This window comes from Gouania willdenowi, chromosome 5, assembly GCF_900634775.1.
Source record: "Gouania willdenowi chromosome 5, fGouWil2.1, whole genome shotgun sequence".
NCBI lineage: Eukaryota > Metazoa > Chordata > Actinopteri > Blenniiformes > Gobiesocidae > Gouania > Gouania willdenowi.
Window position 1 is genome coordinate 2,116,267 of NC_041048.1, and position 15,192 is coordinate 2,131,458.

General features: G+C 35.3%; 1 protein-coding gene across 1 annotated transcript in view; it reads left to right on the forward strand.

Annotated features, from left to right (window-relative positions):
• The first annotated feature begins 1,418 nt into the window (after nucleotides 1–1,418).
• The window catches only part of LOC114463237 (sodium- and chloride-dependent taurine transporter-like), a 43,243-nt gene continuing 29,469 nt past the window's right edge, over nucleotides 1,419–15,192 (forward strand). Inside the window, exon 1 of the mRNA XM_028446644.1 lies at nucleotides 1,419–1,649. The gene's annotated coding sequence lies outside the window, so the exon portion shown is untranslated. The remainder of the gene's footprint in view (nucleotides 1,650–15,192) is intronic.

Consider the following 15,192-nt stretch of genomic DNA (forward strand, 5'->3'; position numbering starts at 1 on the left):
CCGTCGCCGCGCGCGCGTTTGTAAAGGTGGAGTGAAGGGAGTCGGGAGCGCGCTTTAGGAATCTGAGCGCGTGACCGAGGAAGTCGGATACAGACGAAATTGATGGAGAGGGGGGGGGGTCTGCCCGCTCCTTCATGTTGCGTTCATGTGCTGCTCGTAAATCACACCAGGATTAATATAAACATTACATTTATTTATTTAATGATGGTTTTCAGCTCAGATCGACTCATGCTAAATTATCTAAATAATTTAGGATTCACTTCTGTGTAAAATTTGCGTAAAAGGCTTTGTTATGAATAATTATTATAATAATCATCATCATCATCATGTTTAATGTGTAGGAAACCTCTGGTGTCGTGCAAAAAAAGAAAATAATGTTTGATTGGGACATTACACGTGTATATATATTATATATTATATATGTATTTACACACAGTAAAGCCCTATATACACAACAGCTTATCCACATTATACAGACAAGGGTTGAAAGGTGAATTTGCGCAAGTCTGACATGAAATTATCCATCCAATATCTGCTTATTATTATTATTATTATTATTATTATTAGGGGCCGAACACAAACTAGGTAGGACCCTAAATTGTAATTCACCTCGTTTTTATTATTATTTTTCTTATAGAGGAAATGATTGCATTTTTGAGGGCCTAAACACGTTCAAAAACTCGTGATAATTTGTACGCATAATGATTGGCAAAAAATGTGATATTTTGGGGAGAATGCACATGTGAATGACAAAATGACTAGTTAGGGCTAGGGTTAGGGTACTGAATATTACTTCAGTACACTGAGGATTTCCCTGATCTGGATAAAACACTGTTATTTATTTTTACCACAACAAGGTTCTCACCAGGAATTTCTCACAGCATAGGGGGACGGCGTGGCGCGCAAGTGAGTGCGAAGCTTATGATAGTTTACCAAAAAAACAGTTTAGGTTTAACCCAACCGTCATTCATAGTCATAGCGCCACCTATTGGTGAAAGGAAATCATAGGCATTATTTTGGAACAGAACATTGCAGGAAAGATTGTGATATAATCCTTGAAAATGTTCAGCTACTGCCCGACATGCAAAAATAATTTCTCCATCATATTTGTCCCTAATCTGCTTTTGTAGATTTATGCCTTTTTTTCTTAAAATTTCCTTTTTTGTCTCCACACAAAAACCCTGCACATGAAGATTCTTTGTTTAAAGACGAAAAAACAAAACAAACAAAAAAAAAAAAAAACGACAAATCACAAGTTTAACCTTTAGACTGTTTTCAAAACTTAAAAAAAAAAAAAAACATCTTCACACAAACCAAAAGTCAACACAACACGGCCGCTGTTGCCAAAGAGGGAGAAATGGGGGGATCCGACGTTGCCAGGGGTCCGTGAAGGCGTCATGGTTGCTTTGAGAGTGAGAGGAGGCAGGCCGGTGATTTTCCATTGCTGTTGCTGCTGCTGTTGCTGCTGCTGCTGCTGCTGCTGATGCTTCCCCTGCTAAAGGAAACAAAGGTCAGCTTATAAATAGGATAAAAAAACGGAAGACACGCGCGTCCAGCTCTCAGTCGCTTACGGACACGAGTGGACACGCACGAGACAAACGGACAATAAAACGGAGCAGATTCAGCACAGAATTACAGCAACTCACCAGGTATTACACGCGTTTCTTTTCTTTTTTTAAAGGACAAAAGCAGATGGATTTAATGCACTTTATTGTGTTTTTTTTAAATTTTATTTCCTACTAAAAAGATTCAAATGTATTTGTGCATCAATGGGCTTTTTAGATTTATCTCACCTGTGCTTTTTCTCTTTTTTGCCTTTTGGTCGCTTTGTGTGGAAAACAGTGCGTGGATGTTTTTTATTGACTCATATCCTGTTCCTCTGGAGGATTGTTCATTGAATTTTCATTCTGATTATGGTTATTATTATTATTATTATTATTATTATTATTATTATCACTCCCGCCAGCACGTGTTTGTTTTTTGTTTTTTTTGTTAAGACATCAATTGGTTTTCATTATTATAATGATTATTGTTACTATTATTGTTTTTCTCTGCTGGTGCGTGCTGTGCATGATGTTTTCATTCTCTTTTAGAATAATAATATTTAGTTATAATATAATGGTTTGTTTAATGTCATTAGTTTATTTGGCTCTGTCTGGACTTTATTCCTCTGCTGAATCGGAATGAGAAAGAAGAAGTGATGAGAGGGCGGAGATGCTCACAGGATCGTGCATGTGCGTGTGCATGTGCTGCTCTCTCTCTCTCTCTCTCTCATTTTAAAGTCTCTCTACCTTTTCACGCTTTTCTAACTCACCTTTATGATTCATTCCTAGTGCACAGCTTTGCGTTTTGTAAAGTGGAGATGTTGGAAAGACGTTGTTTTAGTTTGCTTTGCTCGCCCCAGAAACAGTCTATAGCATCTGTGTCAAACATACGGTCCGCGTGCCACAGCCGGCCCGCCTGAGGGTCCAATCGGGTCCCTCAGATTAATTGTTCAAATGTTAAAAAGTACCGAAATAAATATGAACCAGTCTGTATTTGCTCACAAAAGTCAGTAAAATGATGGTCCATTGTTCTATGAATCTGTGATAACCACATTTATTTATTCAACTGAATAATATCCACTAATATCCAGGAACGTTTATTATTATTATAGTCATCTTAAAAATGGAAATCATGGTTTTAATCGCAAATAAAAAGTCTTCAAAGTGACCAAAAATGGTGGAAAAGGTGGTGAAATGGGATTTTAAAAACCACAGAAATTGGTCGAAAGCTGCAAATTAGAGTGGATAAAAATGGTAAAAAAGGGTTGAAAGTGTCAATATTGGCTTAAAATTGTCAGAAATGGGGGGTTGGGGTAATGTAATTTAAAAGGTAGGAACAATTGATCTAAACTTGCAAATAATGGGCATGACTAATCGTAAATGTGGTTAAATTGGCAGAAATAAGCATGAAATATGGTGAAAATAATTTAAAAGGAAAAAAAAAAGGAGAAAGTGATGAAAAATAGGTTCAAATTTAGCAAGTTTGGTGTAGTTTCAGAAAAAGGGTAAAACAAAATATGCAAAAATAGGCTCAAATTATTATTTTTTTAATTTTTAGATATAATTCTTAGTTTTTTTGAAGGCATCCGTGGACCTCCTTTCAGTGTCTAGAGACACCAAATTGGGTCTTCGCCCCAAGGTTGAGAACCCCTGCTTTTGAGCAGTGGTTCTCGAATTGGGGTCCTCGAGCCGTAGCTCGTAGTTCCGCGAGTTGATGAATAACATGATTGATTTCGTCTCCATGAACACATATCTCTACAGAGACACTTTTATTACGGCTGTTCTTTTTTTTTTTTTTTTTTTACGAGCCACACCCAAAGGCATAATGATAATTTCTAAGTGAGTCATTCATGGGTTTATATGTACTGTTTACTCATTAACTTAAGTTGATCTACGTTAACGTAGCAACAGCGTAAGAGTGGAGCGGGTGTAGTGCTTTAAGTGGTTACTGGTTTAACTGGTGATTGACGGGTTTGATGCTAATGTTGGTTATCTCTTATTTACATGTATGATAGCTAGGAATTTATTCTTTCTTAGTCAGTTAAAAATATCTAGTTTGAACCCTTCTATTATCCTCAGGGTCTATTTGACCCCATTTAATGTTCATCATTGAAAAGATAATAGTTGACTTTTTTTTTCTTTTTTTTTTTTGCTTCACATTTCATGATATTTTCTAATTTGATTAATCATAAAATCATTATGACAGTTTGCACGTAACGGTTTGGTGTCACGTTGTTGTTTTCCTGTGCTGCCATGACACGTCATTATTTTTTTATGCTTAATTTTTCACAAATTTACAAGACGGGGATACATTATTATTATTATTATTATTATTATTATTATTATTATTATTATTATTATTATTATAATTATTATGCAACTCCCGCTTTAATTTGTATTTGATTCATGTGATCAAGATAATCACATGAATGTGGAATTTTTTCGTAACATTGACAAGTTGATCCTAATATAAAAAGCCTCTATTTTTCATTATATTTTTATTTCTACTGTAAGTTTCTATATTTTTTTATACTGCCCGACATTTCGACATTTGTTTTATGTGCAACCAAAACAACAAACATGCACGCAAACATACAAATAAAAACCTTTCTGATCTAATCTAGTGATTAAATGTGTGTTTTTAATAAATGTAGTAAAAATTAGTCAGTTGGATGCATGTGTAAATTAATCAGAGGCATAATATTGTCCCAGAGAAACACCAACATTGAAACTGGAATTTTTTGCTAAATTTTTATTTATTTATTTTTTTTAAATAAGATGTGTTGTAAAATAAGATAACTCAATACATCTCAATATCTAATACTTCTTCACACTAAAACAAAGAGCTACATTTAGAGTTCTGTTGATTTAAAGATGATTATTTGACATGCTGACCCCCCACAGGGTAGAATGTGTGTGTTCTATAGGTTGTTGTTTGTCTGCACGTTTACTAAGAAACACGGGTCGGGTGACACGGGTCAGACCTTTTGTCACGTCACCTGCTGCTTCTGAAAACGTGGAGCTCAAAAGTTGACGAGTAAAAATAGACGAGCAGTGGATGTGACGTGTCAAACTCATGGTCCGGGGTCCAAATCTGGCCCTTTACACCAGGGGTTCTCAACTGGTCTCACCCTGGGACCCACATTTTGCCACGGTCATTAAAGCGCAACCCACTTTTCTTTTTTTTTTTTTAGAATTCCACAGACTAAATGTAGTTTTTTTTCTAGCTGTTGAAATACACACAATCTTTTTTAAAACATAAATCTATATATTTTCCTGTGCAACATGAATTTCACAGCATGCGTGGCAAAAAAAAGATAATTTCAAAATAAAAGACAAGTCCAACATGACAGACATTAAGTATTTATTTATTTTTGACAAGCAGGTCTGCGACCCACTTTTGGGTCCCGACCCACCAGTTGAGAATTGCTGCTTTAGAGCATTAAATTTGGCCCGCTCGAGAAAGTAAAATTAAAGAAAATATCTCAACCTCTCTAAGTACAAAAAATGAATTAAACCTCACAAGAGCAGAGCTCACAGTTTTTTATGTCACATGACAGCAGTCATTTATTTATTTATTTATTTATCTAAATTTTTCCAAAATCTGGCAAATTTTCCTCAAATTATTTCACAAAATTTCCCCAACTTCTCAAAATCAGGGAATTTTAAGTGAAGAAAAAATACAATCTTAATATAATGTACATAATATACAAATATTTTAAAGCTAGGGTAGGCGATTTTCTTCAGATACACATTTTAAGTTTCTGGTTGAAATTGTCTTTATGTTCTGACAGAAACTAATATCTTATGTTCTCTGAAAAAAGGACGAAGACAATCCATCATCTGTAGAATCTGTAATAACTTCAACCAATGGAAAAAAAAAACAACTTTTTTTTAACCAATCACGTCTCCCTATTTCCCTGCTCGTTCTCGACCCCTCGCATGCACAAGCTCACAGAGTGTCACCGCTGACAGAGTTAAAACACAGTTTTTTTAACATACAGTATATAATGATTAAATTTATTGTTTATTTACTGCTGAATGAGACAACGACGCAGCAGCTGTGAACCAGAGCACAGAGGGGAGGGGCGAGTGGGGTAAAGGCGGAGCCAGTCGGGGAGGCTACATTCACAATCATGCTAGCTTTCGAAAATCGCCTACCCTACCTCTAAGTGCCATAAAACACAGTGACTGTACAAAATATACATGAATTCATTTGTTGAAGTTTTCAGTGAAATGGTCTCAAACTGTTCAGATTTTAGGTTGGTTCTTCTTCTCTTCTTCACAATGTAAATAAAGCGACACTGCACCCAGCAGGTAATGTACGTAATGTACAAAAATAAAGCAAAAAGCTATTTTTATCATGAATTTCCAACATTAAACAACTCGCTAACACTAGGCCTGGGCAATATATTGAGATTCAAGATACATCGAGTTTTCTAATTTGGCATTAAAGAAAATTACAATATCAAATATCACATTTTTAATTTTATTTTACAGCTTATTTTGTATTAAAACAGTCATTTTAGGAGTTGCTAATTTCATTATTTCTCAGAACAGCATGTAAAGCTCAGTTTGATGGATTTCTGAGTGCATTCTAACCCAGATTTGCCCTTAAACAAGCTACACTACAGAACTCACTCACATGTGCTGTCCCTTAGAGGAGAAAAACACAAAAGTGGCTCATATTGTGCAGCTGTTTGTTATTAAATGTGCCTGTGTGGCATTTTTCATCAGCACATTTAACCCAGAATTATCTTTCTGGTACGACTTTGAGCTAAAAATATTGAGATTTATATTGTATATGGACATTTTGAGAAAAAATATTGATATGCGTTTTGGTTCATATCATCCAGCCCTTGTCGACACAAATTTTTGTTGTCAACTTTATTAATTGTTTCCAATAATTTTTTCATTATTTTATATTTTACACACATCGTTGTTGCCGTGAATCTGGAGACGATCTCTATATTCAATTTTATTTTTATTTTTAAAAATACAATTAATTACTCCACCGTTAAGAATCTCAAACTCCACTTGTGAGTTTATTGCATTATTGTACTTATTTTATGAATTTTCCAAGCTACGGTTTTTGTTTTTGGTGACGTCTTTCTGGAGTTTTTTGGGTTTTTTTAACCCATCTGCATTTTGAACTGAAATGGTTTCTCTTCCCTGTGCCACTGGGAACCCATGTGATGTCAGCGTTGCTTCATCATGCTGTGGGATGTGAGCCCATGAGCATATGTTAACCCTGCAGCGACGTTCACGTCTTCCACTTTAAGGCCCTGATCCACTCTTAGCAACACACGTCCCATGAATGAGGCTTTTATTCTTTTCTATTAAATCCAAATATTAAAACTTCAGGCACCTCCCTTCCTTCCCGCAGATGTTTCCAACCCAACCCTTTTTGGATCGTGACCCCATTTTAATAATCATTGATTTCTGGCGATCCCTTAAAGACATTTTTATTTTCTAGAATTATTTTTTGGTCATGAGAAGCTCAGATTTGTTTTATACTGTATTTTATTTTAACCTCATTTATATTTGAGAAAGTGAAAGTATAGAATATAGTTTAGAATACATTTTAGAAATAATTTCATTATAATTAGGATTTTATATATATATATATATATATATATATATATATATATCATTTTGTTTGTTTTTGTTGTCAATTAATACAATTCTTTGTTGCTTTTGTTTATTTGTAGTCGCCTTGTGAAACTTTTGGTTAATTTTGTGTATTTCTGTTCAAATTGTATATATTTTTGTATTTTTTTTGTGTTTTATTTTCCTTGATTTTGTATGTTTCTGTTTTTTGTATTTTTGTTGTCAATTCATTAATTTCTCTGTTATTTTTCTGTAATTTTAGTCGCCTTGTGCAACTTTAAGTTCATTTTGTGTGTTTCTGATCATATTTTAGATTTTTTTTGTTGTTTATGTTTGTTGTCCTTTTGTGTCATTACGTGTATTTATGTTACTTTTGTGTTTCACATTTTTGTGTGTGTTTATTTTATTCATTTTGTTTGTTTACTTTGGGGGCCACACAAAATTAGACCATGGGCCGCACATGGCCCACGACCCTCCTGTTGCCCACTACTGAACATATGAGAGCGTATGAGAATATATATATATTTTTAATCCGTAATCACTACACATTTCTGACACACTGACACCATTTAAATTATAGGCAACCCCACATGGGGTCACGACCCTAAGGTTGAAAAACACAGCTTTAATAACTGTAATGTTTTCTTCTGTCTGGTTATGATTCTAATGGTTACTTTGAACCCTTCATTTAAAAAATTCCCTAATTCTGTTTCAGAGTTTATTCATTTCCATATAGTTTTTTATTTTCCATCCCATTATCTTTCCCTCATCATTTTGTTATTATAGATTATGAATTTAGAGTTAACATTTAGATTTAACATTGACAATATATTTTAACAAAAAAAAAATCACAAATTTTGGCATATGTTGGCACCATTAAATGGTTTGTTTTGTTAAAAAAGTTGATTTAAAAAAAATCTATTTGGACATTTTTTTTTTCATCAATACAATAATTACGGCGTGAAATATCGCGATGTATTTTTTCTTACACCCTTACTGGACGCTACACTTCACTTACGTTCATAGTGCGTACACATTGCATCGCACGGACAGACAGCTCTTTGTTAAAAAATATTGATTAAAAGAATCGATTTTTTTGAATCAATACGATAATTGTGCCGTGAAATATTGCGATGCTTCGTGAATCAGTTTTTTCTTACACCCTTAATGCTCAGTAAAATCAAATCCTACATTATCCATGTTTTAAGTATGGAATTAAACTGGAGAACAAAGAAGGACCAGGGTGAGACCAGATGACCTTGTAGCGCTGATGCTAACCATGCTAACCATGCTAACCATGCTAACCATCCACCAAACATCTTCACATATGAATAACTCAAGTATTCACTGTCAGACTGAGCCATGTTTGCTGCACAATGATTTATTTAGCCCGTAACAGGAGGTGAGTGGAAAGTGTGTGTGTGTGTGTGTGTGTGTGTGTGTGTGTGTGTGTGTGTGTGTGTGTGTGTGTGTGTGTGTGTGTGTGTGTGTGTGTGTGTGTGTGTGTGTGTGTGTGTGTGTCTCATGTCAAAGCCATGTAACACACGTGGCAGCAACAATTGCAAAGTAGGCGCTGCCGTTGACAACCGAAGAATAAAGAGACGACATGAATACAAACATCACCCAGTCATGGTCAAATATTTATAACTGCGTCCTTGACATTAGCGCTAATGGCTAGCTGAACATTCAGCAGCACCTAGCATAACACGCACTTTAGCCCACAGCTAAACCATCCGTCCCATCAAAACTGGTTATAATCCAAAATATGATCATAGCATTCTAAACCTCTGATGATCAAATACTACATGTTCTAGAATATATCTACACACCAGGATAAAAAAGTCTCTTTAAGGAGTTCTTTGTCTGTGAAACTTTATTCATATTTTTTGTAGGCGGGGCTACCGGACGCCAAACGCCCTCACTTTGTTCTTCTTATATTTCTTGTTGTGTACACTAGTTGAAATCACTACTCCTCTGTTATTCCTGAACGGATTGAGCTGAAATTTGGTAGCTGTAATCTATGGATGTGTACGCATCGACGCTCGGAGCTTGATTTTTGATTTGGGGCCCAGTGGGGCCCTCAAGGGGCCCAAAAGTGGAAAAAAAAAAAATTAAAGTTGTTTTCTCAAATATTACAACAGTTGGTGGTTCCAAATCATTGGCACATACCGACATATAAATTGGGCCCATTACCCCGTACGTGTCAGGGGGGTGCCCCTTCTTTTTTTTAAATGGGGCCTGGGGCCCGGTAATTTCCAAATTTATGGAAACATAGTTGTGTGATATATCGTGTCAAAGGTAATTCAACATAGATTACGATTATGCCTCGCAAGATTACCCACCCCCCCCTTTTTTTTTTAGCAATTTCCATTACAGTCGTTTTCTCATTTATTTGTGAGTCAAATTTTGCGACAGTTGGTAGTATCAAATCATTGATACATACCAGTATATGAATGGGACCCATTACTAGAGCCTCTCTGAGACCTTATTTTACTCAGTGGAATCGAGTCATTTGACTGAATTCTCGGGAACGTGTTACGTGCTATTCGGGCCCGGCCGTAGTTCATCCAAACTTGTCTCAATAACCTAATTGTTGACAGCCGTTTGAGATCTGCCTTTAAACGTTAACAGCTGCAGTCTTGCACACAGGTGACTGGTTCAGTCTATGACATTTCCATGTGACACAGATCAACGTCTATTGTGTCAGAAATGACATGTTGCCTTTGTTTTTCTGCGCTCTACTTGTTGCTCAGAAGTGTCTAAATTTGAGTGAAATTGCCTGGCCCCGACTGTTGCTGTGCAGCAGCTATAATTGCTGTCTATTATCATGTGATTCCAAGAGTTTTCAAACTGTAGCTGAAACTTTGTGTTCTTTGGTCTTTGTTCAAGTTGTCTGGGAGAAAATGTAATTTAAAACATCTCCAGAGAGGATTGTGTTGGTTATAGATAAACCAATGATCGTAATCCCACTGATTCTCACACAGAGCTTTAGTTTAAATCTCTTCCTGGCAGAATATAAAATGCTATAGATTTGTTAAGACTGTGTAGCTAAACTTCATTGACCCGTTGTAACGTGTGGAAATGAAAGGACAAACTTTAGATCCACACAGACTGTGATATACATGAAAGGATTGTGTGTTCACGGCTCTGAGTCACGTAAACATTCTGGTTTCCTGTTATCACCATTTTCACCTTTTTTTTTGTGTTACATGCTGGTTTGTTTCGGATTCAATGTGTGTTGCGTTCAAGAGCATTTACACCATCTCCAACCATCTTTTTAATTATTTTTAATAAAGTGAAAGTGTCAGTTATTGTAGCGATGTTTTATTAAAAGTATCTGTTGTAAAAGTAGCTGTTCATAGTGTTACTCAAGCAAGAAAAAGTACTCCAAATAAAATATGCAGGAAAGCACTGAGTAACTGCTCTCTTGTGTAACTTTAACTCTAATTTATGTATTTATTTATTTATTTACTTACTTATTTATTTACTGATTTATTTTACCATGCCGGCTTCTTAGGTTGCTACTACTTGTAGTGGAAGCTTTTCGCAAAAAAAGATTAGCACTTAATAATTCATTTTCAATAGTTTTAATTCCAAAAAATTAATTAATTTATTCATTCATTCATAAATTGATTAATTTATTTTTATTTTTATTCTTAATTAATCAATAAAATATTACTTATGATGATGGCCAAAATATTGGATATCTGCAGATATATATACATTAGTGGTGAGATTTGATTAAAAAAAATATTATCTAATTAATTAGAGATTTTATAAATAATTAAACTTGATTAATATAAATTAATGGCCTAACCATACTTGACACAAATGTATGTTGGTTTATGACTAGGGATGTAACGATTCACTCAACTCACGATACGATAGAAATACTGTACTATTTTCCTCTTATTTTTCATTGTCAAAAGAATTCCTTGATAAACAATTCAAAACAATGCAATTTAACTAAAATTAAATAAATAAAGGAATAATACAAATGAAAATGAAGCCTATTAATTTAAATTCTGGGTCTATAATAAACAATGCAAAACTGCATAATAGTTATTTTTCTTTTAAAAGTGCAACTGAAAATGTATTTTGTGCCTTTACAATTGGACTTTAAAAAATAAAATAAAAAAACGTGATTGCACTGATTTCCGTCATATTTGTTTGGACCAGCAGAGGGCGCTGGTAACACAGTGGTCGGTTGGCATGAAGATATTCTTGCAGTGAAGAAGAGAAGCTATGCTAGCAGACAGAGCTAATAGAAAAACGTGACTTTTACAGATATTCAAGTAATATTACAGATATTATTTCGGTGCTAAAGGGGTAATGAATCATTTATTAACATATTTAAGAGTAGAAGGCAGCCAGAAAGTATTAGCAGACTCCGCCCACCGCCTACACTTGTGGATAGCGTCCTCTGCTGGTTAAAAAAGTACTGCGATTCAATTTTCAGAATATCAACCGTGATACCTATGAATCGATTTTTAACTGCCTTACGATTAATCGTAACATCCCTATTTATGACTGAAAACAATAAATGATCTTAAACAACTAAATAGTGTTCATTATTTCCATCACGGAGTGCAAACATGTGTAATATGAATACATAATTTTATGATTATATTGTTCACAAAGCATTACCTTGTGTAAATGCGTTTTTGTATTAAAATAAAAAGTACAAAACGTTCCAGAGAAGTGGAAACTGAAAAGTATGAAATAGTTCTCCTCTGGTTCTCCTGTTTCTAGTGTTGTGGGCTGTGCATCAGTATTATGGGTATACTGGGAACTCCTGCAGTTATTTATCTCATAACTGCATCATTTTTTATAGTGTGTTATTTTTCTGTAATAATTGAGCACGTTAAAGTCCCAGCCCTAATGTACATGCATAGATAATTACGTGGTTAATGGGACAGGAAGTGATGTAAAGTGAAAGGAGGGCAGCAGCAGAATGAGGTGGTGAGAAAAAGGAGAAAAGATGGAATTTAATTAGCGGTCAAAGCCAGTGGAAATGTACATCGTCTTAAAATAGGAGAGTGTGTTATGTAAGTGGTGAGAGTGTGTGTGTGTGTGGCTGGGGAGTCACTGTACACACACACACACACACACACACAGAGACTCTTGTTTTTAGCAAAGTGATCACAGACAATACATCTCTGTTAACACCAAACTTTTAACTCCAGCTTTTTATCGGTCCACAAATTTTTGAGGATCCCTGTTTCAGTAACACACACACACACACACGCACACACACACACACACACACACACACACACACACACACACACACACACACACACACACACACACACACACACACTTGTGTTTTCTCCTTTTTGCTAGCGTTTGAGTTGCATTGTACAAAAGAAAAACAGTTATAACTGTCTTTGCATCTACGCCAGTGTTTTTCAACCTTGGGGTCGTAATTTAAACAAGGTTGTATATATGAATATATATTTGTATATATATATATATTGCTCATTTTATCACCTCTAGCCCAAAAGTAAACGAATAAAATGATTAGAAATGCACACAAAAATATTAAAATACAGAAAGAAAGAAAGAAAATAACAGATAATTTTACAAAATGACAACAAAAATAGACTCAATGACTCAAAAAAACTATAAAATTACAGAAAAAGACACAACAAACATACACAAAAAACCACAAAATAAATTCAAAATGTGAACAAAAACACACAAGATAACCAAAAGTTGCACAAGGCGACTAAAAATACAGAAAAACAACAGAGAATTACTAATTTATATATATATATATATATATATATATATATATATATATATTTATATATATATTTCTTTTTTGAATTATTATTATTAAATTGTTATTATCATGAAACTATTTCTAAAATTAAAACACAACACACAATGTTAAACAACTGTATTCTATACTTTCACTTTCTCAAATATAAATCTAGTTCATATAAAGGGGGGGGGGGTTACACACTGAATTATACTGGTTTTCTGACTTACCACCTTCCATTCATTGAGGAACTCAAAGTAAATCCTAACCAGTTATTCCTGCTCTGCAAATTAAAGTCAGTTTGTTATTTCCAAATGCTTTTATTCTGAAACTACTGCATCAACCTCCACTACTCTCATGATGTCAGCAACAAGAACAGAAAACCAAAATAAAACATAAGAGGAGACACACAAAGCCTGAGGATAGAAAGACTTTCGGGTCTTTCAACGATCTCTAACTTCAGCCACCGGAGCATGTCAGCGCACTGTTTAAGGGAGACTAAAGGTCCCTTAGGAGAGCTTTTCTTCTCTGTTTCATTGTCTACTACCAAACCACAGAGTTGAAGCTCTCGTTCACAACTGTTTTCAATCGTCTTTTTGTAAACAAAAGAGGTTTATAGCAACATTTTTAACTTTTTCTGTTTTTTTACAGCAACTAAAAGCAGCACAAATTGGTATTTTGACTCAAAAAGCTGTTAAATGATCTAAAAATCTACTAAATGATCTAAAAATCAGGCTGAATGTTTCACTCCAATAGAAAACAATGAGATGTTTACAGGAAGTGGGGCCCTGTGACATCATCAATCACATGATTTTAAGATGGAGGAACACAGGCTCTAAAACTATAAAGTAGTCCCTGTTTTAAAAGTTAATAAAACAAATATGGTGCATAATAATGTGTTTTGATGAATATAGATCTACTAATAAGAACATTTCTTGTATAACCAGTTAAAGATCCCTTTAAGGTGATTTCTTGTGTTTCTTCTCCAGACCAGGGGGACAGTAATGGGCTTCACTCCCTTTTTAGTTTTGTTCTTCGTGTGAATGCACAAAATCAACAACAAAAACAAATAAACAAGCCAAAAATCTGTTTGTTTTGTAATTACTCTGTGAGATCAAAGCATCTGAATCAAAATAAAATATCTGAATATTTTGGCGTCACTTTATCGACGCGTAGCCTTGTCCCTGTGAATTAATCTCTGTACGCGTTAAAGAATGAAACCAGAACGCACAGCATCTTCTCAGATATCAGCAGATAGAGACGGACGTCTGCTGACTACTAACTAACTGTGTTTGTCGCTCCCGCTCGTCACGGAGGAGGAGATTAGGTGGAAATTTACAGCCGTGGTGTCAGCGCGACCTTGATTGCTCTGAGCGTTATCGTCCCTTCGCTGTCAGAACTAAACGGAGACGCTTTAATGAGGAAGGTATGAGGTTAGGATGTTTTTTTATAGATCTGTTGGGATTACGCCACAAAAACCCTCTCAAACAATGAGTTTAAAGGTTTACAGCCTTTACTATTTAAATTCTTAGTTGCAGATCTTGTTTTTATTCCCTGTCACATGTTTATTGATATTTTTAGTTTTACTGTATCCTGATCAATATAAGATTCTTTTTTTTTTTTTAGACCAATCCCCGCAAAACCCCGCCCACAAACAGTCATTGTCCAATCATATGTCTGAGCAACCGTTACTATGTAAACATGCTCAGAGCAGCACAATGTGCTCATGGCTGGTGCAGGTCAGATACCAGGTACCCCAAGAGTTGGGTTGGGGGAGTCGCGTTCTTTCTGTTCCCAAATCTGAAAACACAACTGGAGCAATGTCTACAATAGACTATAAAAACATCTCAGGGTTATGTGTGTGTGTATGTGTAGCAGCATCACCTAGCAGCGTCCTTGTTAGCGCTATTGAGCGTTGGGGCCCCTACACTGTGATTTTGATCCCCTACACCAGAGGTAGGCAACTATTATTACAGCGGGGCCACAAAAATAGGTGGAAGGTCACATGATCAACATTCATGTCAGCATTTAGAATAATGAGCAATCTGAGCATTAAAGGTGCAGTCGGCGACTCTCAGATCCCTCCCTCCCCGCTGCTCTCTTACCCTGCCTCCAAACTTTTCAAAAGTCCCTCCCTCAGAGGAGCTAACAAGCTAACGTTAGCCAGACAGCAACATCACAGTAATATAACATGCTCTGTTAAAAGCATATTACTGCTTCTCTCTCTCTATGTGCACACACCTCAGCAGCAGCAACAGCACAGTGTTACTT